This window comes from Marmota flaviventris, chromosome 8 (genome assembly GCF_047511675.1).
Source record: "Marmota flaviventris isolate mMarFla1 chromosome 8, mMarFla1.hap1, whole genome shotgun sequence".
Taxonomy (NCBI): domain Eukaryota; kingdom Metazoa; phylum Chordata; class Mammalia; order Rodentia; family Sciuridae; genus Marmota; species Marmota flaviventris.
In genome coordinates, this window is record NC_092505.1 from 96,148,369 (window position 1) to 96,162,157 (window position 13,789).

Consider the following 13,789-nt stretch of genomic DNA (forward strand, 5'->3'; position numbering starts at 1 on the left):
AGCCAACCTCGCCCCCACCCCCATCTAGGTTCCCTTCCCTACGCCCCCATAGGTCGTGCCCCCTCTCCCACCCCCCACTTTCCCCTCCTTGACTGCCTCCTTTTCTGAACATGAATAATTCCACAGCACTTCCCATCTGTTATTGCCATAGAGACAGAAGCTCGGCAAAGATAATGATGTTCTGTGCAGAGCCAGTGGGGGGAGAACAGCATCTGCGAGTCTGGGGGAATAGATTTTCCAACCGCGAGAATATTCAGAAGGCCCGGCTGCAGAGCTGAGGTGGAAGGCTGGGACAGTCCTGAGACTTGGCACCCGGTCAGCTTTCAGCACCTGGCTTCTGTGTCTAGCAAGAAGAAAGAATTTTTAGAAACCAAGATAACTGATAAATGAAAAAGTGATTCTGGAGCTGTAAATAATGATAAATGTTTGATAGTCATTTTATCAGCCATAAAAGTGATTACTTGCTTTTTAGTAAAGACCTGAGAACCAAAACATTGAACAGTTAAGTAGACTTTTCAGAAATCAACTACATTATTATTCTCCACTGTTCTTGTGATTTGCTTTCCACAGGAATCTAATCTTGAGGGAAGGATCTTTTGTGCCTCTGATTTTATGTGTAATGGTTTGAGAAAGAGTGACAGGAAACTGTGGCTAGAACCAGTCAAACTAAGGGCATCTTTTCCCCACTGTTCATCAAGGTACCAAATGTACAAAATTAAAATTCACTTTGCCCTTGAATTCCCAAAGTCTTAGCCTCAGAGATACAGATTTGAACGCATGTGAAACCAAGCACACTACATTACATAGATCTTACGCTGATAGGGAGGTTCTAAGACATATTTTTTGCAGGCTTACTGAGGATTTTCAGAGTATCAATAAAATTTATTGTATGATATAAAATTTAAAACACTAGAAGCAAATAAGGATGGTTCTTAAACCCAGAAACAGAATTGAACAGGTACAAAAGTACAGGCTTCAGAAACAAATAGGTGCTGTGAAGTAATGAATGCTGTAGTTCTACATACTAAAGGTCTTCATCAATAGTGAAAATTCAGTGTTAGTATTGGTCAGTAAATAGGTATTAAATGGATTTCATGTGGCCTCCTAGCTCACCTTCTTGGCTGCCAACAGGAAGAGCTGATCAAGACCACCATGAATGTACCTGAATGCATTTAAGAGCTCCAAAGGGTTTGCACAAGGATTTACCCATTGTTTCATCCTCTTCCACGAAATATATGTAGTATTAAGTACTATATATATATAAGGATCCAAAGTAACTGCTACTAGGCAGTCTAGAATTTCTTCTTTAGTGGTAATGGCTGTCTGGTAATAATAGAAATTTAGAGGTTACAAATTTGAAGGCCACTTCTGCTCTGTGACCCAATTATAGTTTGGGGCAAATGCTTTCCTTTTGTCTCCATTTACTGATCCATTTATAATTATCTATTAATATTAATTACAAGGAATATGAAATTGAGAAAGCATAGGGAAAAGTGAAAATGCAACATACTTTTTTTCCTTAAAGGAGGGGGAAGAAACCATGTTAATTGAGCAATACAAAACTGGTTTTTGTTTTACACCTCTGCTCTTTTCAAAGAGGAGAAACTAGTGATAGCCTAGGGGTCCTTTTGAGTGGTCTTCATTCTGCCCTGATTGACAGCAATAACAGAATTTGAAAATAATTTTTTTGAGTTTTTTGGTTATGGTTTTTTGGCAACAAATCAAATGCTGGGAGATCTGTCAGCTTTAAAAAAGAACGTCAGCCTTTTCCTTTTCCATCTCGTTTTTTTTTTTTTTTTTCCCTGCAGCTTTTCATTTATTTCTGCTTGTTAGGATGATAATGATAACTGTCTTTAACTTCTTCACAGCACTTTAATCTTTTTCCCCCTATGCTTTTGCCCTTCACTCTCCCATACTGCATTAGTGCTTCAGCCCTTGCTGGTGCAAAGTTCCTTCTCATTGACTAGGTTTTCTCCCTGGACTGCTCTTTCCTCTTATCTGCCTATTCATTGATGGTTCAACAAAGTCCCAATTCCCATTTTCATGCCTTAAAAAAGATGAACACCAGATGTTTAAAAACTTAACTTCCTCTCCCTGTATAGTGAGTGTCACACTACACTTCCCCCCATCCTCAGGTTTTAACTTAGACTTAATTAAATTGTAAAAGAAGGAAGAAAACAAAAAGGAATAGCCACAAAGGGTAAAATAGGAAAGGCTATGTTAAAAATGTTCAAATTTTCAATGTTTAAATTTTAAATAGGGGCTGGAGTTGTGGCTCAGTGGTAGAGCAATCGCCTCTCACGTGTGAGACCCTGAGTTCGATCCTCAGCACTACATAAAAATAAACTATTAAAATAAAGATATTGTGTCCATGTATAACTAAAAAATATTCTTAAAAATTTTAAATAAATCTGAAATTAATATAACAATCATAGTAAGTGTATTTCTTTGTCAATTCTAGGAATTTCATTAGTCTTTAGGAAGTTTGGCCAATTTTGATTTATTGTAAATCAGACTTTTGGACTTTTTTTCTGAAAAAGAAAGTGAGAGGAGTCTTGATTAACCCCATGATGTTGTCAAACTATTATTTGCAACCTGCAAGTTGAGAGATGTTATCTCAATATTAGTTGAGAGATGTTATCTCTCAATATTAGTAGTACTGGACTCTAAAAAGCTCAGTGTTTCACATATTCCTATATGTACTAGAAACTCACTCCTTTAATGAAAGGGAAGTTGAGGCAGAGTTTAGGTCACCTGCCAAACCACACTGATCATCAATAGAAGAATAGTAGAACCAAGTGCACTTAACCAACATCAATGGAGTTTCCATTCTTCATGTCCTCTCTCTGCTTGGGGTGCATACAAGTAAGCAATAAGTTCTGATTCAAATTACTCAAAAAGAACAAAGATCGAAACTCATAGGTTGGGTACATATATCACAATCCACAATAATATTTACCCTTACTATGCACAATGTTTTATTCTATTCTGTTTCTTTGTATTTCAATCCACTAGGAACACTTTGCAATCAGAAGTTTAAGGACTAATGAATTGCTGAGTGTGGTGATGCACATATGTAAAGCCAGATACTTGGAAAGCTGAGTCAGGAGAATGGATAGTTCAAGGACAGCCCAGACAACTTAGCAAGACGTTGTCTCAAAATTAAAAATTAAGTTAAATTTAAAAGGTAAGGGTTGGCAGGGTATGGACCCTAACAGTAGAGCACTTGCCTAGCATGTGCAAGGACTGGATTCAATCCCCAATACTGAAAAGAAAGGAAGGAAGAAAGGAAAGAAGGGGGAGGGGAAAGAAAGAGAAAGAAACAATGACTTAAAGAAAAGCCCGTGTTAATATTCATATAGTGTTTAATTTTGCTAGGCTCTTTTCTAAGCCCTCTACATACAATAACTCATTTACTACTATTGACCTTATGAAGTAGAGGCTGTTATTACCCCCATTTTACAGATGAGGAAACTGGCATAGAGTTGTACCCAAGATCACACAACTTGATAAATTCTTACCCTTGGAATATGAAAAAGATTTATACTTGATTTTCAAATCTGATTTCTAAGCAGGTTCAATTTTGATGTTTAAAAAAAAAGGATATGAAAGTTTATATTATATGAGAAAAGATTTTATTTCACTTACTGCATTATGACATATGTTTGAAATTCCCAGAAGACATTTTATTTCCATTAATATCCAGGTTAAACTAAAAATGTGTTATTTGGAAGGAATAAGTATTATTATTATTATTATTATTTCTAAATCTCACAATAATACTTCAAGGTAAAAAATATTATCCCCACTTAATAAGAAAACTGATTTCAGGGTTTTTCTTAAATCTTTGCTATAGTATTTTGTCTACATAAGATTAGTCACCTAGCAGAGTCCTATAGCAGTGGAACAAAAAAAAGAAAGTTTGGTTAAAAGAGGAGTAGAAATAGAGTATACACATGATATAGCTCAAAGAAAGAGAACTCAGGTGAAGGACCAAATGGGAATACAGGTCCCCAAATAATAGAGGCAGAATTGTAGTGGCCTCCACAAGGTTGTCCAACCAATCCCCAATTCTTTTCCTGGCTCCTGCCCCAGCTCTGAACCACTTGGCAACAAATAGTAGGTCTTCATGCTGCTGTGTTGACCTTGTGCCCTGTCACAGCCAACTGGACCAGGCGTAGACACCTGAGCCAATCTAGGCCAATAAGCACCTTCTCAGAGGTGTTTGGAATGAACACTGAAGGAGTCTAGGTTCAGCATGGGTGGTGTATTGAATGGAGTAAATATAATCTCAAGACTTTTTGGCAGTTGTACTAGCTGTATTGTGGAGTGGAAAAGCAGAGGGAGCCGGCCTGCAAAGGGAAACCAAAATGAGGCTGAGCCTAGAGAGGAATAGATGGGAGTGTTGATAAGACTCAAACCTTCAGTTCCAGTTTATTCCAGAAGCTGAGTTGAATTCCTGTCCTTGAATGCTACTACTACAACCTTGAACTGAATTCCCTTCTTGGCTTGAACTAGTCAGAGTGAGTTTCTGCTATTTGCAACCTAGAGTCCTGAGCAGTTGAAGGGCGACTGGCTCTGAGGAAGAAGTGTAAGAATAGGGGAGTATAGCAAAGCCTGCACACTTCAATTTTATATATCACTGGATTTAAGTATAAATACCAAATTTTGCTAGCAGTAGATTCCTCAAATAAAAACCAAAGCAATCAAACAAAACATGATACGCTTTTGCTTTTAGCATAGAATATGAAATATTTAAGGATTCTCACATCTTTTAAATGTAGGAGTCTCTCCACATCATGTACAACCACAAAAATGGGAAGTTATACTCCATGTATGTATGATATGTCAAAATACATTCTACTGCCAGGTATAACTAAAAATAACAAACACAAAATTTTAAAAAATAAATAAATGTAGGAGTCTCTAAACTAATGCTATCCAGTAGATCCTTCTGCAATAACTGGATATGTTCAGTATCTGTACAGTCCAGTGTAGCCACTAGCTACATGTGACTGTTGAGTCCTTAAATGTGGCTACTGAAACTAAGAAACTGATTACTTTATTCTAATTAATTTAACTTTAGCCACATGTGGCTAGTGGCTACTCTATTGGACAGCACAACTCTCTAATTGTTGAAAATAAGGTTTCTTCTGTGATAAGAATCACACAGTAGGGCTGGAGATGTAGCTCAGCGGTAGAGCACTTGCCTGGTAAGAGTGAGGCATGTTCTGGGTTTAACTCCCAGCACTGGAAAAAGTTGACGAAGACGCAAACAGTAAAGTTGGTTTGCAATGTCAAAACAAGAATCAAAAGAAAACTGGAAGTGAATGTTGCAGGAACACCAGGGGACATCTATGAAGAACTTGACCCAGTAAATACAAACTAAGGGCCTACTTCCCACTTTATGCAATAACTTGGAAAAACAGGTATTAAGATGGTCCTATGGTTTGAATATGATTTGTCTGTTTCCTCTGAAACTCATGCTGAGTGTTAAGAGGGTAAAAACTGAATCCAGCTATCCAACTGTGGTATTTGGATAGAGAACCTTTGGGAGGGGATTAGGATTAGATAAAATCATCAGGGTTGGAACCCTCATGTTTGAAGATTTCTTACGAGAAGAGAGAGAGATCTGAGAACACTGCCTCTTGATGTATGATGCCTGGCACTGCCTCAGGACTCTGCCTGCAGAAAGGCTATCAACCAGATGTGGCCCTTTGCCCTTCAACCAGAATTGTGAGCCAAGATAAACCTCTTTTCTTTATAACTTACCCAGTTCGTGGTGTTTTGTTTTTAGCAACAGAAAATTGAGCTAAAATAGATGGTGCTCTGAGAATCATCTGTAAAACAAACAAAAAGAAAGAAATTAATAAAATAGGAAAGGGAGGGAAGGTGAAGCAAAGTAACTTTTAAGAGAGAAAATGGTTTTCTGTTCACAGTGAAATGTAACTGATTGTACTAACAAATCCGGAAAACAAATGTGTCCCTCAGAAGGCATAATTGGTCAGCATGGTTAGCAAGGTTATCTCAATTGTGAAAATTAATGAATCAGCCCCAAGATATTCAGAAAGCAAATTATGTCTTTAACCTCCCTTGTTCTTATTTCTTACGTGGAACAACCTTCTGATTATAATGGGGCTTGCATGTGGGAGATTCTGTGCCAATGCAAATGTTCTAGTTCCTTTTCTAACTGTACTCAAATAGATGGCAGGCTGGTTGTGTGCTTCCAGTGCTATGAGTTTGGTTAATGTGAAACGGCTCACAGACCAGATCCAATCTTGTTTGTTGACAAAATCAGGTGTCTGAACCTTCAGGGCAAAGATCCAGGTTCTAATTAACCCAGATAACACTGCCCTGGTCAGGCTCATGGCAGATTGCCAAATGACCTCCCCACCAATTCCCTGACCTGTCCCAGGGACATATCTTCAAAACATTAGTTCCTAAAGTGGAAGCAAGAGAAACTAAAGATTCTTAAGGAATTCTGGCACAGCCCAGTAAGAACATGGGAACAAGAGGGGTTATGAATGTAAGTCTATGTGAAATAAGTTATTTTTAAAGGGTGATAGTAAGCCTGGTGAGGTAGTGCACACCTGTAATCTCAGGATTTTGAGACAGGAGGGTAGCAAGTTAAGGCCAGGCTGGGCAACTTAGTGGGACCTTGTCTCAAAATAAAAAGGACTGTGGATGCAGTTTACTTTTAAAGTGCCCCTGGGTTTGAACCCCAGTACCACAAAATAAATATATAAATAATTTTAAAATGGAGTCTCACTATGTTGCTCAGGCTGGCCATGAACTCCTGGGCTCAAAGGATCCTTCTACTTCACCCTCCTGAGTAGCAAGAACTATAAATTCATGCCACCACACCAGCTAACAACCAATGTTTTTAAGTAGGGAAATTTCATCTTGATTTCCTCCCATTCAAAAGTACCCATCAAGTCCCCAAAACAATTTTTCTCAGAGTGGGACTTACTAAGGTCCTACACGAGAATCATCTGAGAATCTTATTAAATGTTTGGATTCTTGGACACCAGAACATCCAAATTAGAATCTCAAGATGCAGGAAACGGCAATTTTGTTTGTTTGTTTTTCCTGTACTGGGGATTGAACTCAGGGGCATTTTACCATTGAGCTACATCACCGGCCCTTTTTATTTTAAGACAGGGTCTCCCTAAGTAGCCCAGGTTGGCCTGGAATTTGCAATCCTCCTGCCTCAGCCTCCTAAGTAGTTGGGATTACAGATGTGGCCCACACCTCCTAGAAGGAATCTGCACTTCAGATTAAGCTACCAGGTGCTTCTCTGTACTCACCAATGAAGTATAAAGAGACAGTAGAGGAAGGACCTACCTGAAGTATGACTAAGGACTGCCTGCCGCAACAAGGTTACTCAAATGGCCACTGGGGCAGACAGGATAGAAGCACAAATGCAGAATTATCTGAGAGAAGGGTCAGGCCCAACTTTCCCAGATCTGCCTGCTCTTCTGCTACCCCAACAGCAATTTTTCAATATTTTTGCAAAATTAACTAAAAAATAGGACATAGATTTCTTCTCCCTCTCTCAGATTCTAGCCTCCCTCACAGCAGCCAATGTGCCCTAATCTTTTCTTGGGGTAAAAAACATTCTGGAGATATGAATACTTCCCAAAATAACATTAAAATTCTTTCATAAAAAATCCCACAGGAAAACAAGGAACAGAAAAAGGTTATAAGGTTCAAACATGTTTGTGAGTTGATTATAAAAATTAAATTTTATACAGCTCAGTGATAAAATACTTGCCTAACATGCATGGGGGGCCTGGGTTTAATGTCCAGCACTGAAAAGAAAGGAAGGAAGGAAGGAAGGAAGGGAGGGAGGGAGGGAGGAAGGAAAAGAAAAAAGGTGAAACTTTTGTTATTTAATAGTATATTAATGATATTCAGTAAGTGAAATGTGAACAGATCAAGAAAAATGTAGTGGTAAATACATGGCAAGATAAGTATCAAAATGAAGATTTATTATACCTTTTCATTCAATAGGTACTCTTCCAAAAATTTATCCTAACAAAGTTAATGGACAAAAGCAAAAAGATGTGTAACAAAGATGCACATCCTGTTGTTTGTCAGAGAAAAATTAGAAACTTTCTAACATGGAACACATCCATCTGTGATGTATGCAACTCTTCCAGCCTCTTCTAACAGAACCTCCCCTATCGTGGTCCCTTGCTGCAGCCTCAGGGCATCCCTTGAGCAAAGAGTGATGATCACTTAAAGGATCAGGAGCAGAGACCAGAACCACAGACTGGCCAATGACCTAGACATAATCTAACCCAAAAGCCTGGCCCAGAGGGTAGATAATGATTTATTAGACCAATTAGACTTTTCCTTCTAAAACTTAACAACAAAAAAAAAAAGACAGTCAATTGGAATTGATGTACATATTTTCCTTTATAAATAAATTACATATGAAAACCTCAGGCAATAAAATGACTGTTTTCAAATATGCTTAATATAAATTTAAAAGTTACTGAGAAAAATATTAATAATGCTGTCATTTTATTAATGTCTTGATCATTAGTTAAATTTCATACAGAAGGTGCCCAACATATTCTTTCAATTGACAACATGGGAAATACCTGTTAATAGAAGAGTCTTACATTCACAAAAATACCAGTCTTGAATTCTTAAGCTCACTAGAACTGGTATCTGTGGGAAATAAATATTGGTTCTGTTACCCAAATCAGACACTGAATTTCTAATAAATAGGTTTCTTTATATAGGTAATATGGATCTTAAAAAAAAAAAAAAAAAAAAACATGGTGGGGCTGGGGTCATGGCTCAGCGGTAGAGCGCTTGCCTAGTGTGTGTGAGGCCCTGGGTTCAATCCTCAGCACCACATAAAAACTAAATAAATAAAATAAAGATTTAAAAGAAAAAAAAAACAAACCATATGGGCTCATTAAGGTTAGGATAAATTGAAATCTTTTTGCATGTTAATTTAGTTTATTACAGGTATGTTTTAGGTTTCTTCATTTATATTACAGTGGTTTACTTTGAACAATGTTATGAAATTATTTATTAATTAATTTGTGTAATTGGAGTCATTTATTAATGACTTTACTATGACTTTCTAATGGTGACCCGAGACTGCATGATCAACTTTTTTTTGTTCTTTTTAGATATACATGACAGTAGAGTGTATTTTGACGTATTATACACACATGGAGTGTAACTTATTTTAATTAGGTAGAATAAATATGAAATTAATACTTGAAGTTCCATCAGCCACATTATTGATTTTAAATAAATAGCTTGTCAAATAAAGGCTTATGTAGTATTTTTCTTAAGTGCTTTAGTCACCATCTCCTGGATGGACAAGGACCAGGCATTCAGTATTCAATATTCAAATATCTTACACATTCAAAAATAGTTAAGACAAATACTGCACTACACTAATTTTAGGAAAGTGGAGAACAACTTGCTAATAAATGTTAAAAATGATTTAGTTGTAAACAATCATTGACATGGAGGTGGGAGCCTAAACCATCTATGAAAGTGCTCACAGTGAGCCAAAACAAATAAAAAATAAGAGTCCCAGTCTCCCGCAGGCCTCTCTGACCCCGAGGGCAGGACCACACCTGCTTGGATGTTCAGTTGAGATTTCTACCTAAACTGAAAGATACTCTCATGCTGCCTCTCCAGCTTTGGCTCCTTGCTTCCAGAAAATGATTCTGACCATAACCTTTGCTCCACTGATTGTTCAGATATCAGAATTGTGCAACTGCTGTTAATCAACTGTGTTAAACGTCTGCACTTCAGGTTGCAGGCTCTCTGCTTTTTAGACATATGAAAGCATGATTGTGAAAAATGGTATTCATCAAAGGTAGCCTGATGGACTGTAAGGCTATCCACTTTTCTGAGCATGTTACAGCTTTCCTTGTGGGTTTTTCCCCCTTGAATCAAATCAGGCCATCAGAAATGTTCATACTCAAAACATAAAGAGTTCCCTTCCTGAGGAGGACTTTTGGCATTATATTCTCCATCTCTCTGTACAAGGGATTTTCTGAGAAAGAACCACCTATAATTTGTTGGTTGAGGATGACTCAGTGTTCCTTTTATGAGAACCCTTGGGATAAGTTTCTCTTGAAGATCAACTGTTTTGCTTCTGTCTTTCAAATAATCAAATGGTTGTTATTATTCATGTATTGCCCCAGCCTCTTAGAATGTCAGAATCCCAACTGTAGACTACCTCCCAGATACACTGACGTGCTGACACTACCGCTGGTTTGATTTTATTTCCCACCTTAAATTTCTCATTACTCTCATTTCATATAGGAGACAGAAAGGAAGGACAGAAGGAGGGAAAAGCCCAGAGTAAGAGAGAAAAAAAAACAACTAGTAGTTCTAGTTAATATATGATTCATTTGTTCCTCTTAAATACAAATATAATAAGGGCAACACCCACCTTATAAATATAAAGATGACTTTCAGGAGGGGTCTCTCAAGATCTTCCAGAGAAGTCTTGTACCAAGAAAGTCTCAGAACTGAGAGAGAGAGGAAAAAAACTAAAACCTTACTATTATTTCCATTTATTCTGTCCATAATTTTTTTTTTTTTTTTTTTTTTTTGGTACTGGGGATTGAATTCATGGCACTTTACCACTGAGCTACATCCCCCAGCCCTTTTTATTTTTTATTTTGAAATGGTCTCACTAACTTTCTGAGGTTAGCTTCAAACTTTTGATCCTCCTGCTTCAGCCTCCCAGGTTGTTGGGATTACAGTAGTCAGCCACCACACTCAGCCTGTCCATAAAATTTAATCAGATCATCTTGACAAAGGAACAGAAATCCATTCCATTTACTTCAAATCACTGGGGGATAGAGGGGATGTTTATAAAGGGACCTATAACTGGAACTAGAAAGTCCTTAGGATCCTAGGCAGCCCAGCATCACCTTCTTTTCTTTATACCTTTGACTTTCATATGGACTCCTTCAACTTGAGTTGTTCCCATGTTCCTGCATTTAATTGTCCCTGAGACTTTCATTGGCTCAGAATGTCTTTCTATGCCAGACCACACTAGTCAGACCATGCCAGGATTGACAGCCAGTTGGTCACCTCTTGCCTAACCTACTGGAACAAGAGGTCATGAGCATTAAAAACATGACTGCCCAGGGCTACAGATGTGGGTCAGTGGTAGAGTCCTTCCTTACCTAGCATGTGGGAGGCCCTGGGTTCAAACTCTAGCACTATGAGGGAAAAAACAAAAACAAGAACTACCACATCATGTGTTACAGTGTCTTCAATGTTTATTTTATGTAATTCTTAGATCTTCTACAATGTATGATCTTGCAGGGCAGAGACTACATTTTCATCTTCTACGTATCTGTGCACCCCCACCCCTGTCCTCAGGGCTTGATGTGGTTCCTTTGTATGGTACTATCAGTATTTGATCTTGACAAAGCTAAAGTTGATACAGTGTACTTTTCCACTATCCTACCAAATAAAAATAATCCTATTCAATGAGTAAGACATGGAAACACAGAAAAAAAAATCTATTTTTTAATAATTATTTTCTCCCACATTCTGTTGTTTCTCTGGTGTTTTAGGAAGAATCTCAGAATTATTTTAAAATCGAATAAAATCAACCAATCACAGGGATGAAAGAAGAGGCAGGGTTTCAGCCTCTTTCCCAGGCCCTTAATCCCTTTCAGTGACCGGAAAAGTCTCCTGACACAGAGAAGTCTAGACATGCTGCCCTTTGCCTGTGTTTAAGGAATGCCCTTTGGAGTTTTTGGTCCATGTGGCCGCAGGCTGTCCTGACTGGGGCACTTGTGACTCTCCACCAGTACGGACTTCCTGTGCTGGCTGACACCCTTAGTGTACAGATTCTTATCATTAAATCAACAGAGTTAGTCTCTGCAAGGGACTGCGGTCTTCCTGGTAGAGCGTTTCCTACCCGTTCTTACTTGGTCAGTCTGATAAGCGTAATATTTCTCATTCCACCCTGGCTAGACACTAGAGTTTTTGATCAAAGGGACAAACGTGCTCAAAAGTCGTGCTTCCAAGAAAAGTATGGGTCTAGCTCAAGAACAAAGTTTGTTCTAAGGCAGGGGTCATGAGTTGGACCAGAGATATGGCCTAGAGCTGTGCCATAATCATTGCTTGCATCCACTGTTTCTTTAAGGATGGTTAAATATCATTTCGTCCTTCTGCATTATTCACTGGAAATGTTCTTTAAAGGAAACTTTCCCTTATCATCTGTTGGGTATCTTGAGAGCTGGTTTGGAGGTTCAGGCAGGTGAGCACAGCTTCTCATTTACCCTTGACGGAAGAACAGTCCTCCCCTATCTGGAAGGTTGTCCTTTTGGACAGAGTGCACAGCTTCAGGAGGGACATGTGGAGCAGTGAAGGAGGAAGGGGACACACCCACCTAGCCAGCCAGATCAGCCCTAGAGCAGTGGGGTGACAGAGGTCATACATACTAGCTCACTCTCATACTCTGTTTGTTATATTCAGGCATCTTTTTCCTTTTTTCTTTCCTTTTTTTTTTTTTTTTGGTGGGGGGGCAGGATGTTTTATTATTTCTTTTTATTTGCCATTTTTCACAGCGGTGAATATCCTCCAATGATGGCCAAGATGTTTTTTTGTTTGTTTGTTTGTTTGTTTTGGGGGGGAGGGAGGGTTCCTTGTGACTGCATAGATTTTTTTTAGCATATTTTATGTGTCTCAGTTCATTATAGTTTAAAATATCCTGGTTCTTAAAGATGAATGACTTATAATCACATAAGCAGACACTTTCCTATAAGATTAAGAGCTACTTTCCAGAACTTACAAAAATGAGTAACTTAAATTTGATGTTTGTAGACTGAAATTTAATGTTTAAATTTAAATTTAAATTTAAAGACTATGAGGGCTGGACAAGGTGGTGTACATCTGTAATCCCGGTGGTTTGGGAGGCTGAGGCAGGAGGACATCGAGTTCAGAACCAGCCACAGCAACTTAATGAGGCCCTAAGTAACTCAGCAAGACCCTGTCTCTAAATAAAATATTTTAAAAGGTCTGGGGATGTGGCACAGTGGTTAAGTGCCCCCAAGTTCAATCCCCAGTTAAAAAAAAAAAAAAGACTATGAGGACTACTGTAGTTTCCTCTATGAAGTCCCACCATCATGCAGATAGTTGGAATTATCTCAGGCTAGCAATTTTCACATTCCCAGTACTTGCTAAGTCTCCCTTTAAATAATAATGATTTAAAAAGTAGCACCTGCACATTGCTGAATCCTCATCAAAAAGGAGTAAATGAATAAAATAACCATAAACCCCCACAGAAAGGAAGGAAGGAAAGAGATAAGGACAAATGGAAATGCAAGACTGATAGAGGAGGGGAACCCCAGAATGACAACCATATATATATGTCCAGATTAGTATAGGAGGATACAAAATGACCGAAAAATGATAGATTTCCTAATGTTTGGACATATTGAGAGGGAAATATTGTTTAATGAGAAAGTTTGAAGATGAATGAGTGATAGCTAGGCAAATAGAAAACAAAGCAATGTTATTAAAAGGTACTACTAACTCTAAAAACTAAAATAAAACATTATTCAAGAAAGGACAATCATAGTAACATTACCTAGCTCTGCTGTGCATATTACATAATCATACTAATGCAAAGACTCTATTGATAATGAACAACTGTGATATAACCATATTGACTGGAAGGAGGGAAGGTAATAGGTGTGTGTGTGTGTGTGTGTGTGTGTGTGTGTGTGTGTGTGAAAGAGAGAGAGGGAGAGAGTTGAATTTTCATCTTCCATAG